Here is a 17,675-nt window from a genome sequence, read left to right as displayed (position 1 = left end):
CAAAGTATGAACTGTATGCATCAGAAGATGTGATCGATTCACTCGGCTCTTTCAACGATCCTCTAGCATGCATGGAAGCGGCCCACGCGTCACCTTATAGGTGTGACTTCCTGTAATCGTCGTAAACAAGTGGAAACAAGGACACCCGCCGTTAAAAAGGGTTCTTGCTGCACGGGTAGCGAGGCTCAATAGGATAAAAGACACCGAGGTCGGAATGTCAGTGGGACACGCCCACGAAGGTGCTGTAATTCGATGCGCCTAGGTTCCATACAGCGCGTGTGGGATGCACTCGACACGTTTGCGCGTGATTTCATTTCGACTTCTTCGTATAACGTAAGAATTTGCCCTCTACCGCCGCGTACAGTCACTCGCAAGAGTCCACGTGCAGCATTCAGCTGATACGGTATACCTGCAGTGTGTCCAGGTACTTGAGCCGCAAAGTTTGCATACGTCGGGAATTCGTTAAAATAAAGGGAAAGCTAATTAAACGCGGGTCTGACGAACAACCGCCTCGAATTTATGCAGAATGTCTCGCTGCAGATTCTGCAGACAATTCTGAGAAAAGAATATTGGCATTCGTCTAATTCGTAATGGTTACTACGATATGCATTTCAAATGTAGACGTGGAAATTAACTACCAAACTTGTGTTTTTACAGTACTGTTTTAATTAGAAGATATGATTGCGGCGCACTGGTTAGGTCTGTTCAATAATTAAATAAAAGCTATTTTGCAATTTTGAGAATTTTTACCAAATTCCAACGTTTCGGTCAATGATTATGACTATTCTCAAGGAAAGTTAGATAAAAGGAAAAAATACTGTGTATGCTTTTATATAAAAAATTTCTTTTAAACAAATATCGCGTTTATTGCTGGGAACTGTTTAGTAAGTAGGAAATATAAAAGGTATTAGAAAAAGGGCTTGAAACCGTTATTATAAAGATTTCGGTTCTTGAAGGAGTTATGAAGAACCTTTATTCGGAATAACCGGTATAAAGAACCTAAATATCAGACTATATAAGTATAAGTTACGGTTCCTATATAGCTCTAGGTATAATTTTTATTTTTTAGGTTCTGTAACTTTTATTTGTTAGGTTCTATATAACTCTTTCAGTCAGAACCTTTATATAACAGTTTGAAACAGTTATTTTCGAAACCTATTCAAGCCCTGATTAGAAATACTCTCCACGTTATTAAAAAGTGTATCTCTCATATCCAGAGTGCAGATGTAGATACAAAAAAAAATACTGCATACATTGACTGACTGCCGGTTTTAAAGAAGGTGGATTAGCCAAAATGGCTCTGTACTTACTGACTTCCATTAGATTTCTCCATCTGGCAATACTTAAGGGGTCAGTCCACTGTGACGGTTTGAAAAATTAAGCTCTTTTTAAAGATTTTTTTCTCCGTAGATACAACATACAATGCAATAAATCTTTTTGGTATTTATTAAGCTACTGTTATATTATACAAAAAAAATTAAAGAATTTTTTTAATTTGTTTTTTTTTTTAAACATTTTTTCAACTGGTGCAGGTGATTGCAAAACAACTATTAGACCAATAAGTCTGAAATTTTTACACGATATTCAGCACATCAGTGGCTATGGCCGGGACAACGGAAACCTTTTTTGATTAACCACTTCCTACTTTTTACAGGGCAAAATGCTTGAAAGATTCACGGTATTTCGACACTTAAACGTCAAACGTCCGCCATTTTGTTAATTTTTTATCAGTAAATATAATCCTAGCCCCGGCCATAGCCACTGATGTGCTGAATAACGTGTACAAATTTCAGTCTGATTGGTCAAATAGTTTTTTTTGCAATCACCTGCACCAGTTGAAAAAAATGTTTTGAGATAATCGCGTTTAAAGTTTTAAAACGAATTAAAAAAAATCTTTAAATTTTTTTCTGTATAATATAAGAGTAGCTTAATAAATACCAAAAAGATTTATTGCATTATATGTTGTATCCACGGAGAAAAAAATCTTTAAAAAGAGCTTAATTTCTCAAACCGTCACAGTGGACTGACCCCTTAAAGAGCTACATTGTGCATAGCTACAGCACATAGAGCCACTGACTCCCCAAAAAAAACGTAATTTTGAAACTATTCTACATAAACCAATGTGCACTATTTTAAGTTAATACAATATTTTGTAGTGCACAAATAGTAATCGAAGAACATCCGTGCATAGTTTCTATATAAAAATTTCGAAATTATATATAATATATCTCAGTAACTCTTGCGAACTTTTTTACTTATTTTTAGGGTTACCTATAGAATCTATTCGCACAGTATTGACATTTCTTTCCAAAACACCCCACGCAAATAATAAAAATACATGCACTTTACACGCGTGTTTCCAAATATGTTAGGGTTAAATTTAGCAGAGAAAGATAACGAAAAAAGTTTACATAAACTTTGGTCTTATCTAATCTTAGTACCGAGTTAAGAACAGTTACCTCTTCTTCTTCGAAAAAAGAAGAGACTGTTTATGAATTGGCGAAGTAACCTATAGAAGATGGTATGCCTCCAAAAGGAAGGTTAAAGATATATGTAGATAACAAACGAAATAACTACTTTTCAATATGATGATGAAAAATGTCCTATCGACTGCAAAATATTGTCAAAGAAAACCCTGTCATCGATGCCCTGCCACTCAGAATTTTTATCATAAAACAACTCTGCAATTGCTTGATTGGTAGTCCATGCATAATATTCGGTCTCAAAATGTCACATTTAGGACGATGTTTAAATCCAGTCATAAAGAATGGATAGCGACGCATTGCGATTAGGACTGGAACTATATGTCGAATGCTTCTATATTCTAATATTTGATGATTCATCGGATAGCTGCGTATTGGAATACCGATGATATGGACACTGAACCGAATACATCAAATTCATCCTTCTTTTTCAAGCCTTATTTTATCTGAGATGTTACGCAATTTCCATTTTTCTTACGCCACTTATAGACCCATACAATGTGATATTTTTTTGGAGTATACACTAGGGCGGAGCGATACTATATAGGCGAAAATTTAAATTTGAATTTTCAGTTGGCCTGGGTGCGGGATAGTTGTCTTTTGATTAATCAAACACAACTGTAAAGAAATTTTGGAAACATATTTAAGTCTGCAGGTTCCTTTTTCTCCTAAAAATGATTAAATAATTATATAATTATTTATGAGAAAAAGGAACCTACAGACATAAATATTTTCCCAAAAAAAATTACAGTTGTGTTTGATTAATCAAAAGACAACTACCCCGCACCCGGGCCAACTTAAAATTCAAATTTAAATTTTTGCCTACATAGTATGATTATACAATCATTTTTAGGAGAAAAAGGAACCTGCAGACATGAATATTTTTCCAAATTTTTTTTTACAGTTGTGTTTGGTTAATCAAAAGACAACTAACCCGCACCCAAGCCAACTGAAAATTAACATTTAAATTTTCCGCTCCGCCCTAGTATACACGTATCTCTTCTGCTTTGATTGTATCGTCAACTCTAAAGACAGAATGTCTCGACGAAAGACGACGTAGGTGAAATATTTTTCTTTAGGATACCGTGAAGGACCCAGTTCCTGATCACTTGAGAGTAGCTACCGCGGGTTTTTAAAGCGCAAAGGGAAAACTGAACCAAATCTAAAAGATTTTTTGTTATTTCAGTAAATCTATGTTTTATCTTTAATTTGGTATTTAAAAAACTGCACACAGTAATTATTTTACAATTTAACTTCGAATGTGAAAAATGCAAAGGGAGCAGTTTCTGATCACCTCCACACGTTTTACTATGACCTATAAAATTTTGCGTATAAATTTCATAATACTTCATAATTATTTAGTAATTTGTTAGAATAAAATTGTATCATTATAAGCTTATTATTTGGTTGAGTTTCCTAAACTGATCAGGAACTAGGTCCTTGACGGTACTATATCTGCTATGAACGAGATGTAGGTACCATATCAACGTGCGTTACAAAAAGTAGCACGTTTCAATTTTCTTACAAAAAGTAGCACGTTTCGGTTTGCCACGAAAAGAAGCAAATTCCATAGTTTCTAACGAATATTAGCACGTTTGGTCCTCCGTCGCGAACATTTGACTGCTTCGCCACGAAGAATAGCACATTTCGTACCGTTGCGGCGAAAACTAGCACGTTATACTGTTTCGCCACGAAAAATAGCAAATTTGGGAATTTACGGCGAAAACTAACATATTATCCGGTTTGGCCACGAAGAATAGCACGTTTTGGATTATATTGCAGACTGCAGAAACTATCACGTTTCAGCGCGTGGTCAGTTTAAAAGAATTCAATTGTTGAAAATAGTGTTTAATCCATACTATTATACAAAGAGAGAGAGAGTCGATTTTTATGTTCGCGCAAAAGTCAAGACCTATTGAACCGATCTTCCTAAAATGTTAACACGTCATTCCTGGATACTCTAGGACGGACATAGGCTATGTGGCATGTCTAAAAAAAAACGCGTTATTAACCTTTAGAGGGCCAGGATTTTTTTATTGAAATTGTAAATTTTATTTACTTAAAATTTATGCATATATGCCGCCAAAATAGCCAGCAAAGTATCCAAATTTTTAGGTGGCCACTTTAGTGACCCTCTCTTAACCTTTGTTAACATGGAACGAAGTAGCGCCTGGTATGTGTTGCGCTGGAGGGAAAATAAATGTCAGAAATTTTGCGAAATAATATAAAAAAATTAAGCTTTCTTTTCAAAATACTTAATTTCCTTAACAGATATTAATTCTAATAAACACGAGTCCGTCATGCTGATATCTCGGGCGAGGCCGAGACGGTGGACGCTAGTAAATAATAATTCCATCTAATCTCCAAAAGACAACACATATGAAAATTTTAATCTGCATAATTTAAGTAAGGGAGAGTGGGGGGATTGCGAACGCGGGGTAAACCCGAGCATGCTACTTTTCGTTGCAGACCGCTCTAAAGTGCTAGTTCTCGCAGCGAAAACCGAAACGCTATAGATTTCGTGAGAACGAAGGCAAACGTGCTACTTTTTGGAACTCACGTCGATATATAAATATCCTATTTCAATATTACAGCTTGCCAAGGATATTCCGAAAATTCTGCACCTAATAAAGTATTCCAACATTCAGGTGAATGTCCCAATTTCTGCTGATTTAGGCGGTAACTCGTCATAAAGAAGGTGTAAAAAATTTGTCTGTGATCAAAATTTGCAGAATAATTGATTAATTCTTTAATAATAAATCAACCAATTCAAAAACTATTTCAGAAAGATATTTCGAGATGTTTAACTAAAGGGTATTCCCGTTGATAACAATAATAATAATAATAATTAACTATTAGTAATTTGTAATTAAATATATAATGCTCTAAATCTCCGTATTTCTGTTCATGAAAAATAGCGATGTATGTGTTGCCCCAAGCTCGTGCAACCCTCGCGTAAATGTTTAAATAGTTCAGAATTATTTTGTTGCAACTGCAGTACAAACGTAACGCGTATAATAATAAAAAAAACACAAAATGATCAGAAGTGGGGACACGAGCAGAAATTGGGACGTTCACCTTATGTTATCTGAATAGTCCCAGCTCTAGTTGCGACACCGCGAGCCGTGCGAAATGGTCAAACCACTTTATCGTTCTCGAAGAGATAGGGAGCGACGATATCTATCAGTCGCGGCGGGGCAGATATCTTCAAGTAACGAGTTTCACGAGAGCTCTTCTCACGCATCGCATAATCCCGCTTCGGGAACGTGTCCGGCACAGGCGACGCATCTGCAGCAGCGATCCCAAGCCCGGATGCATACCGAGCGTCAGAAGTGAGCATTTATGGCGTGCCCTTGCCACAGAAGAAAATCTAAGCGGCACTTCCGCGGCGTCAACCACTTTTACCCATCAATCGCGAAGTTTACAGGGAGACAGAAAAAACTGTTTGTCCGTATGTCATTAGTCTTTGTCTATGTTTCTCCTTGTGTACTATATAATATTGCATCATTTCATTTTGTTTATTGCACCTTAGAGAGATAACGAGAGTGTTCTGTCGCGCGAAATGTCCAAATTTTATTTACTCAGCTGCTGGTGCAAACTGGCGGTGTTTTAAAATCAAGTTCAATAAATGTTCGTTCTTAAACCTCGCGCAACGAATGCAGGGTCATTTTGATCCAACTCTGACAAAGTCGATCACGATGCTACATTTGTGACGGCAATGGCAAAATATAGTGTAACGTGCCTAAATTGCGGGAACATCGTTTGTAAAAATTACAGGAGATACACCTATTTTTTATCTATCAAATGTACGTGAATATTTTTTTTATTACCTATTTAGGGTGAAGGTAACAGTAGTTGACCATGTATCAGTAGTTGACAACTTTTCAGAAAAACGTGAAAAATAAGGTTTTTAGAAGTGCAACCTAATTCTCACAGTTCGCCACTTCTAAAAACCTTATTTAGGGTGAAGGTAACAGTAGTTGACAACTTTTCAGAAAAACGTGAAAAATAAGGTTTTTAGAAGTGCAACCTAATTCTCACAATTCGCCACTTCTAAAAATCTTATTTAGGGTGAAGGTAACAGTAGTTGACAACTTTTCAGAAAAACGTGAAAAATAAGGTTTTTAGAAGTGCAACCTAATTCTCACAGTTCGCCACTTCTAAAAACCTTATTTAGGGTGAAGGTAACAGTAGTTGACAACTTTTCAGAAAAACGTGAAAAATAAGGTTTTTAGAAGTGCAACCTAATTCTCACAATTCGCCACTTCTAAAAATCTTATTTAGGGTGAAGGTAACAGTAGTTGACAACTTTTCAGAAAAACGTGAAAAATAAGGTTTTTAGAAGTGCAACCTAATTCTCACAATTCGCCACTTCTAAAAATCTTATTTAGGGTGAAGGTAACAGTAGTTGACAACTTTTCAGAAAAACGTGAAAAATAAGGTTTTTAGAAGTGCAACCTAATTCTCACAATTCGCCACTTCTAAAAATCTTATTTAGGGTGAAGGTAACAGTAGTTGACAACTTTTCAGAAAAACGTGAAAAATAAGGTTTTTAGAAGTGCAACCTAATTCTCACAATTCGCCACTTCTAAAAATCTTATTTAGGGTGAAGGTAACAGTAGTTGACAACTTTTCAGAAAAACGTGAAAAATAAGGTTTTTAGAAGTGCAACCTAATTCTCACAATTCGCCACTTCTAAAAATCTTATTTAGGGTGAAGGTAACAGTAGTTGACAACTTTTCAGAAAAACGTGAAAAATAAGGTTTTTAGAAGTGCAACCTAATTCTCACAGTTCGCCACTTCTAAAAACCTTATCTTTCACGTTTTCCTGAAAAGTTGTCAACTACTGGCACCCTACGTGGGATTAATTCATTTTATATTCAATTTTTTCGCGAAGCCCGTTTACCACAGAAATGTTGCTATGGGTCAAACTGACCCTGCATTTGTCTTCCGAGAGTTAACACGGTTCGTTTCTTGAGGATTGTAATACGAAGTGATAAGCTCCTGCGCCATGCCTGTACTAATTTTCCTGAACACTTCCGGGCCCATAACAGAGTGTGCTTTTGAAAAAAATTGCTACGGCACGTTTAAACTGGAATGTATTCACTTTAGTTGGAAAGTAATTATTCTGTAATGTCATGCCGATGTTAGAAACGCCTGGGGTAGATCGAAATCCTATGGAGAATATCAAGTGTACAGATGTAAATTCCATAGGCCCTGTCTGGGATAATTTCGACTAAAAATAATTTAGAAACTGTATCAATTCGAAAATAGAAAATCGGAGCAATAAAATGAACAGTACAATTGCGCAGACTCTTCTGTCCCACTAATTATTGCATTTGATTGCGTTACTCTTTTTGCGTTTTGAAAACACTGTGTTCAGTAAATTACAGACTGGCAGCTAATTTTTTTACGAATTCAACTGTGTGCTTGCTGTCGCTTAATAAACGCAAAATAATTTGTTGAAATGGTGCAAGTGTAGCTTTCAATTTCAAACCTAACTCAGATCTTTCGCCCTAAGTAAAACAGCAGGGTAGTTCCACGAAGTACGATAAGGGAACCGTGTCAAATGTGCGTTGCATTGGCAATTAAATTTTCGAGCACATTCTTGCGTGAACAGTTCTCGTTTTAATTTCGTACCGTACGGAAAAAAGATCAAGAGACTGCGGCATGCAGACACCATTTTCCATCACTGCGCGCGGTTTCGAAATACCAAATTAGCGATTGGAGTAAAAGTTACAATGATCCACAAAGTAGCAAGAAAGTATGGACATACGACTCGGAAAAAAAAGGCGCCATCGAAATGGGAATTCATCTACATGCATATGTACATATGTAGATGTTAGCGCGCCGCAGAGCCGTTGCTTCGGCAAACGAGCACGAATCGCGCGACGAAACGACAATTTAATGGCATCTGGCTAATCGTCAGACATACGCGTGTATATTCGTACCAATTCGCCTACGTGACCCGACAGATTCGATTCCAATTATTTCGGCAATTTTCTGACGACCCTCGACGCACATACTTGTACTCGGGCGAAGCTGAATGTCACTCAATACGTCGATCGCCTCGTGGCCCGGAAGCAAAAATCGGAGCAACGTGGTCGCACGCATTTTATTTCGCGTCGCAATGGCAACGACGGGAAGCGGCGATAACACGCAGCCGATTTCACTTGAACGCATATTTCGATTCAGAGGTTACGTTTCACTCGTTCGCGTATTGCAGGGGCTTGTAATACGGAGCGACGAGTAAATCGCGTTGAGGAACGCAAGGAGGTCAACGCCGAAAAAGCGGCAATAATTCGAACGCGACTCGACCAGGCACGGATGAACCGAGAAGCGCGAAGGAATGCGTCGAATTTGTGGGACGATCGACAATTCACAATTACACCGTGCGAATGCACACACAACAGGGGCCTATCCGTCGTTTCCGTAACGGTGGAAAGGAACGCAATTACGGAAACGATGATCGGTATGACGGGCGCGATATACGCGACCAAGCGAACACAGGCGGATCGCCCACGCGCGGGCAATGGCGTGAGCCGACTTTTATCGCCCTATAGCTGGACGGAGCACGATGCACACGTAGATGCAGCACGCGTGCCACGTACGAAACATACGTATAAAATATATATAGAGAGGTCTGTACTTGTACCTTGCGCCGGAACACGCGGAGGTATCAGCCACGATCTCGCCGTGATGTCGGTCAGCGTGACAGGTTAAGCGAGCCTCCGCTGACTTCCCTTCCGACCTGGCAATTCCTCACTGCGGTAACCACACACCAGAATATCTCAATTTGTCAGCACTTTTATACGGACGTCGATAACGTGTGACATACGGAGTTCCCTTCTATCGGGCACTGTGCTCTCTCTCTCTCACCAACGTGAAAAAAAACGGCGGATATACGTTTCCCGTGGTCTCACTGGCGGGGGTTCCCGGTGGAATGGACCGACGGATCGCGACACAAAACCCACGAAAACTCGTTTATCTCACTCCGACGACAACGCTGGCCCCGATGCTTGCTCGTCTGCCGCACTGTACCAACTCATAATCCGCTTTCTCTCTCTCTCGGCCGATTCGCGAGGGCTCCCGGGATTCTTCGATGCTCGCTCGCACTTTGGAACAGTGGAAAATCGCTGCTGAGAACCACGCGCGACTTACTGGGCGACGATTGCGAGAGCAATAACGACGGCGTACTGCGTGTGCGACGACGACGGCAGCAGTAGCAGCGACGACGACGACGGGCGGTGGTGGCGGCAATGGCGACGACGAACGACGGTAGACGACGTCGCAGGGACCGGCTGATGGAACGGGGGCGAATATATGCAACTGACGGAAGCCTCAATGCGATTTTGTAAGAGGGTGAAAAGGTAAGGCGAGCAATGCTGGTTAGGCGACGGGATTGCGACTGCTTACTGCTTGCTTGGCTAGCCGCTAGCGGGGGCCTGGCGCGACACTGACTGTCCGACGCCAGCGCCCCCTCTCCCCTCCCCTTTCTCCCTTACTCTTCCCCTTTCGCCAACCCTCCGATGCCCTACCACTCCTCCATACAGTGGTGCACCAAACATTCGGGATCCCCTCAAGAAATTCGAGACACAGATAAACCGAAATGTACGAACCGGTGAACGCAACGTTTCTAATTTTTTAATTTCATAAAAACTCACATATTCGCGTAATTACAGGGTGATGAAACTACGTGAGTAATGAACATGTATATGAGCGGGCTCGTTTTCTGGAGTATCTTAACTTTTTGGTATATATTTTCGAATAAAATTCCTGGTAAAATGAAACTTTTTACATTCCTTTACCAATTAGCGAAACGTTGAAAATAGGTAATCTAGTTTTTTTCTGCCGTTTGATGGCCGGGGCGCGCACCCGTGCGCCCGTGTGGCGATCCGTCACTGCCTACACTCCCCGCCCGTCTTTCCATACACTTTAACTGCCTCTCGCTTGCGCTCGCGCATGCAAACCTGTTTCTACGACTTCTATTTCTCTCTTTCGATCTCCCCCCTCCCCCCGAACCTTCTCGCTCCATTTCGTTCGTTCTCTCTCGCGTTCCCCTCCGTCTGTCTCGCTTAGTCACACCTACGATTCCCCCATCTCGTCCCCTCTGCGTCTAACATTTTATGCCCTATCGTCCTCCCTTCGACGCATTGGGGGTCTCCTGTTTTTCTCTTTCTGCTATTCGGTGCCCAACTATGCACCCTCTCACTAATTCCAACCGTATCTCGCTCTCTCCGTCGTTTCCCTATCATTTTATAGCATTCTCTCCCTCTCTATCTTCGCTGGATCCGACCGACTCTGTCCTGCCCGATCACGCACACATACGGACCATCGTGACACACCGCTTCTCTCTCTCTTCCTCCAACTGGGCTGTCATATATCCGCCTTTTTCCTCCATCCGCCGACTACGAGGAGCCACAATCCCCTCCCCTGCATAATATGAGGCGCCCGTCTCGCTCCCCACTGCATCCATGCGACCATATACCATGCCACGTCGCCGTCACCGCCGCCGACGATGAGGCACCAACCGCCCCTCTCCGTGGCTCAATAAGTGTCCCCGATGCGCATGCGCCGATCTGGCCCCCACCACCCACGCATCGCTCGCATCAGCCTGTCTTCGTTCCACTCGTGGCGCCTGGTGATCCAGCTCACCCCGCTGGAGAACCGGCATAGGAGTTAGGTTAGGCTGGTCTCGCATTGCCCGCTATCACGCTCGCCACACACGGGTGGAACAGGGCTAGCCAGCCGTTCCTCTTTCTCGCTTTTTCTTTTCGCTCGTCTCGGTCCTGCCTCTAGAAAACAGAACTTCCAACGCGTGTGCTGTACGGCGGCGTAATCTTGTTTCTACGATGCGTTTGTACGGCGGAGAAAGAGAGATGGGAAAAGTAAGGGGAAGAGTAGCGAGATTCGTGGAGAATTCTTTATATTCGATCGGCCTCGCATGTGTTACGGGCGCGCATGGAGGACAGATACCAAAATACGCAATATATATACATAGAGCGGGACCGCTGCGTAACGTTTAGGCGAATGTCCAGTGTCCGATTTTAATCGAGCGAATGTGGCTGAGACTGTTAGTGATATGTATTGAAAAATATTCCAAATATAATTTCCCACGTTGGACTTCGACTAATATATAAAGTGTCCCGTTTTAATTGACCCAGAAAATGCCGTCGGAATGCCCATGGATGGTAAAAATAATTCAGGAAACGGGGAAAGAAAGTGGATACAGTTTAAGTGCAAATACCGCTAAAGTACGAATGGCATATATGTACCTATTTAGTAGGTACTTCACATATGAGCGCTTTACGTGTAACTACTAAAAACACTTCTTTCTTTTTTTTTGTAAGGAATTACAAATCATTTAATGTCGACTTAAACTTAAAGCGAGTTTCACAATTGAAGAATTCATGCATTTAACCCTTCGTTGACACACTTTCTTTTCGATCAACTTTGACATACCTGGGTGGCTCACACCCACGGCAAATTTTGAACGACTGTCATTCTCATCTAAAGAATCCAATTATTATGAAAAAAATCAGGGGTCAATTTCAAAGTCCCTAGAATGTATTACAATAGTTTTTTTAATAAAATTTGATCACAGTTTTTGCAAAAAAAAAATTAAATTACCACTTGTCGAGAAAAAAAGAAGAAAATCTTTAAAAAATTGTAACTTTTACAAATTTCAATATTAGAAGCTAAAAATCTACAGAGTTGATATTCGGATATACTATTTTGAGAGAGACAATAGTTTGTAAGTCGGCTTTGGAGAAAAGGTATTCATTTTGCATATACAAGCTACGGAGCTTCAAAATCAGCTTATGGGTGGCTCGCACCCAGAGTGTCGACGAAGGGTTAAAAAACACGAATGATTCACCCTGCATAAGAATGTGACCATTCAGAATTTTTCCTGTATCTAGCGTTTAACAATTCGAGTTACTTGGGTTCTGTTTACTGCAAGGTGTACGTCCTAAATGAAATTTATTTTCCTTGGATGCTATTAACGCAAAATTTGCGACTTAACCCATTAGCTGCCACGATCCCCATTTGGGGATTTTGGAATTTTACGTTCACCACTCGGCGCCAAAAATATATTTGGCACGCCTGACAGTTTAGTTTCATTCTATATATATCAGTCAATATTGTGTGTAGCAGAAAGTGTGTATTCTGTGCTTCGTTTCTTTACAACAAGCGAACAAATTTGAAATGCGTCTATAAGTTGAACGGAACAGAATTGTCATATTTGAAGAATTATATTTTTGGTTTGGTTTTTATATTATAATGAAATACCGTACAAAAATATGTAATTTAGAGGTTATAGTAACGATCTGTTACTCACAAGAGGGGGACACCATATGGTAGACACCGATTTTGATGAGCCTTGGCATGATGGATCTATGTCGAAAATAAGTAAATAGGTGTCCGAGCGTTTCTGCAAATGCGCCTTAATAATAGAGATATTTACATGTAAATTATTAAAAATTTCATAGTGACCGTGGGATTTTAGTGGGTAAAAATCCACACTACCCTGGCGCCCCCGGGGATTCCCCTCTAAAGGAATCGGGGTGTCTTTTGAAGATGTCTCCACGTTAAAAAAAACTTTATAAATTTTTTTTTATAAATTATTTTTTATAATTTCTTTTTTAAATTTTTTTTTAACTTGGGGAAATATTTAAAAGGCACCGTCTAACTTCTTCAGAGGGGAATCCCCCAGGGGCGCCAGGGTAGTGTGGGATTTTTACCCATTAAAACCCCACGGCCACTATGAAATTTTTAATTATTTCCATGGAAATATCTCTATTATTAAGTCGGTGTCTACCACAAAATCGGTGTCTACCACATGGTGTCCACCTCTTGTCAGTCTTTTGTTTTTTTATTGAAATGAATTAATTGATCATTTTGTAACGATACCCATTTGGGGATTGTGGCTGATATCAAGTATTTGTTTATTTCTTATAGAGATTATTTTTATTTGATGAGAGATGGGTACTAGGAAATTTTTCACCCTTGCTGAATTTGAAGACGCTGTAAATGACCCTAATTTCTTTGAAAGAAATCATAATCGACCCAACAGTTGTAAACGCCTACGTACTGTATTGCCATGCTAACAAATTCATGCCACTATTGGAATTTCGACGACATATCGCCCGAGCATATTTGCAGCGAGCGTCTCCTTCTAACCCTAAAAATCATGATAGACCTTCTCTACAAAAGTAAGCTTCAAAACGTGCTCCCCAAAGCGTAAGGACGAATCCAATAGGGCATTACTTAGAAAGAACTGTTGAAGGAAAACGAAATAAATGTAAATGTTGGTAAATGTAACATCGAGTTACATGTGGACTGTATGGAAAAATGGCATAAATAATAAAAGAAATAGTTTCTTATTAGTTCTCTTTCATGCAACCTGCCACAATCCCCATTTGGGACTTTCTTAAAAATATCGAATATTTTCAAAACAAAACATAAGTTGAATATAATTATACTGTTACACAATTTTTTATGCATATATATATATATATATATATATATATATATATATATATATAACTTATCCGGCCAAAAATTAAAAAAAAATTGGCAGTTAATGGGTTAACTTGCAATAAATAGTGCTGTCGCAGTAAATTTCGGTCGCCAAAAGATAATCCGTGTAACATTTAAATTTTAGCGTAGAATCATTTGAAATAATTGGCAATGGAAACATTCTCCTTTCTAAGCGTACCTACCTACTGTTAAATCTGCAGGGTTCTGTAACCAAAGAGCGTGCCGCGATCGATAACACACTGTTAGAAAACTGTTGCCAGCACTTTAAAAAATGGACTTCAATTTTATAATTTTGTATCGATAAAAGTAATCGGTAGCCTTAGTAAATTGACTTTAGGGACCTATTTAAATGGTGCGTCAACGATATCCATGAGGGTGTTAGCCGCCGAATTTTCTTTCGCTAGTCCCTACACAAGAATTCAGTAGGGTGGACACATTTGGCGATTTGACTTTCAAGAAGACCATCTTTAAACAAAATAAAGATAGTTTTATTCAATTTCTCTGGTTGCATATTCTTTGGTTTCAAACGGCTTTGGAGACTTTACCCTGGAATTGCCAATGTAAATACAAAATAGACTACGCCCCAAAATGTATTCCTCATAAAACATCACTGAATTAGGTGTACCAATCACGATATTGAAACAGTGATTGTAGCCTTTAACGTTGTGCCTGTTTCCATGATTTGGAACATGGATTTAAGGGATCTCCCTACCTTGACTAGGAATTGCAAACCGCTAAATCGGTAAATCGGTTTGAAGTTTTTTTTTCACTGATAACGTAGTAGATATCGGCGGAATTATGCGCTAAATATATGCGCTATATTGCTATACATACAATTTTTACCGGTAATTCGATAAATTATGCATTTCTCGCGATTTACCGATAAATACCGAGAGATACGTAATTTATCGAATTACCGGTAAAAATTTGGCGAATTACTGGTAAAAAATTGTGTGTATAGCAATATAGCGCATATATTTAGCGCATAATTCCGCAGATATCTACTACGTTATCAGTGAAAAATAAACTTCAAACCGATTTACCGATTTACCGGTTTGCAATCCCTAACCTTGACGGCCCGAAAGGAAAGCGATACTTGGGATTTTTTTTTAAGAGAAACCTTCCAATTATATTAATTCAAAACTTTATGCCTATATTTGAACACATTTAGACAACAATTTAAATAAAATTCAATTTAAAAAAAAAAACACTAACTAAAAGTTTAACCGCATTTTTCTCAAAACGATGTTTTTCGAATCACCCGATTTACTTCAAACTTGGTATATATCTTCAGTAGATGTCCCATTCTCGTTAGTACTAATACTAAGTCGATATTTGCAAAATTAGACTTTTGCGACTTAAAAAAACAGCGATTTTTTGTAGAAATGGATCTGTGTTTTAGACGCTGCTAATTTTTTTTAGTTTTCAGTATTTTTCATTTAATCTAGTTCAGACGATAGCCACATCCATACAGATTACACAAATTTTTACAACGGCTGATTTTATGCTAACCATGCGCATATGATTTTTGTAAGGCGCTCTATTTCAAGCACTATAACTCCGGATATAACCACTATTTTTGCATACATTTTTTTTGCCATATTCTCTAAAGATTGACAAATAAAGCCACAGAGCTGGAAGTATATATATATAATGGTTTTGTTTTTAAAAATTCTCAAACTTCGCAGCATTTTTCGCTCGCCAAGATAAGGAGACCCCTTAATCTCAAATTAAGATTTGTGAACGAAAATTAAGCATGCAGTATATAAAAGACTAAGAAGAGTCTGGAGGATCCTATTATTGAAGAAGATCAGAAGGCATCAATGAAACGGTATGAGTAACTGAATGTTTATTAAAACTGGGTTAGTACAGTGCAGATTTGAAACGAAAGACTGGTTGAAAACTTCACACGAAGTCGTTCAACTACAACAGATTTCTAAATAGTAATGATACCAATAACCAAAACTCCACATTACAGTAAAAAGACTGGTGCGATTTTTATCTTATCAAAAATAGTAGATCAGTGATTTTCAATGTAATAACTATTATCACTGAGTATATAGAAAACATTGTGAAATAGAAATTCTCGTTACTTGTTACCTGCTTAATTTTTACGGATTATTGATTCTATTAGATCGTCACTTAAAAATGCGTTTCACTGTACTATCTTCGGGCATCGAAAAACGAAAGAATAAATAGTAAATTTGAAAAGAATGAGTAAATTTTCTGTGACATCTGAGTTTATTTCCGCATATTCAATACGGATGCTGGGTATACTCACAAAAAAGAAGTTACACCCGCATTTTGAGTAATGAGCGTAGAATGTATCCACGTTGATAGGAGGTACATAATACAAAAAAAAATGGATCGGCAATTGGAAGATTAACGTTATCTAAAGGAAGCGAAACGAAGCGAGAGAAAAGGTGGAGGGACTTCTGGCGCGTACTGTACACCTGCTAATCTCGTTCCCTCTCCGGCACCAGAGGGAGGAGAGGGCGAAGTGACAGTGCGCGAGGGAGGCAACGAACGAGATCCGTAGGAAATTCTTTATACCGACGCCGATGGCCTCTGCGCGCCACGGTTCGCAGCGGGAAAAGATCCCCGGTCCCTGATACAGAAGGACCGGTGCATATCGTGTGCACGAATATCTCCGACCGTGCATTGTACGCGTGCAAACTTATCACGGGCCATTGTTACCGTTCGTTCTTTGGCTTGCTTTCGTTTCGTATTTTGATCAAGTGACTTCGATACCGAAAAGGTAACCGACGACCATATCACGCAGAATTTTATCCCCGTGTTTCCTTTTCCCACCGATAACTTCGATACGCTGATACGCGTCATATCATAATAATCAGGGCGTCCTGTCTATAATGCGATAACCGATGTTCTGGAAGCTACTTACTCGTTCTGCACGCATCAAAAGTTTAATGAAATTTTTAGGGTTTCAAATGTACAATTGTCCTTTAATACCCGATATTTGGTTATACGCTGGTTTTTGATATTCGATTCATTCTTCAGATGTGTAAGTTTGATTATTTTGGGCAGTGTATTTAATTATTGTGCTTTTGTACTGGATACTTTGGTAGTATTAGTGTAATTACACTGTCCAACAGCCATTTTGGTCTGCAAGATTCAATAGCCGTTTGTTATAGATTTTTGTGCGTTGATAACGAATCCGTAAACCATTTATCGCCATCACCCTCAGTTTTCGAGAAATTCGATTTTGAAAAGAAACTGCAAATTTTGTCGCGTCAAATTATTCTATAAACCCTCCTGAATACAACGATATAAGTTATTGGTGCATTATGAACATTTAAATATGTTTAAACAACGATCAAAGGGAAAAGAACACCCGAAATTCACCCACTTTTGCAGATATCTTTAAATTTATTTCCAAAACTAAGGGTCTAGGAGAAAATCTGACTACTCCATGCGATGCGGCAGATATTTTTCCTTCGGAAAGCATCAACAGAAGTGGTAAGACACATTTTGTTTTCAATACGGAAGCAAAATAGTTTGGCAAAACGTGCGGCGTCGACAGTGGTAGTCAACGGCGGCGCGCGATCCACTGCCGCTCAGCGTCACACAATCGCTTAATGCGCGTGACTACCACTGTCGGCGCCGCACGTTTTGCCAAACTATTTCGCTTCT

The 17,675-nt window shown here is 39.3% G+C and overlaps 1 protein-coding gene across 7 annotated transcripts in view; it reads right to left on the bottom strand.

Annotated features, from left to right (window-relative positions):
- The window catches only part of LOC143369134 (protein muscleblind-like), a 544,190-nt gene extending 534,247 nt beyond the window's left edge, over positions 1–9,943 (bottom strand). Inside the window, exon 1 of one of the 7 annotated variants that reach the window (XM_076812637.1) lies at positions 9,139–9,943. The gene's annotated coding sequence lies outside the window, so the exon portion shown is untranslated. The remainder of the gene's footprint in view (positions 1–9,138) is intronic. The other 6 variants (XM_076812636.1, XM_076812635.1, XM_076812638.1 and 3 more) reach the window with 6 other exon arrangements.
- Positions 9,944–17,675: the final 7,732 nt, after the last annotated feature.

The sequence above is a fragment of the Andrena cerasifolii genome, chromosome 5, assembly GCF_050908995.1.
Source record: "Andrena cerasifolii isolate SP2316 chromosome 5, iyAndCera1_principal, whole genome shotgun sequence".
Classification (NCBI taxonomy): Eukaryota; Metazoa; Arthropoda; class Insecta; order Hymenoptera; family Andrenidae; genus Andrena; species Andrena cerasifolii.
Note: the sequence above shows the minus strand (reverse complement) of the source record. Positions and strands in the feature narration are given on the sequence as shown.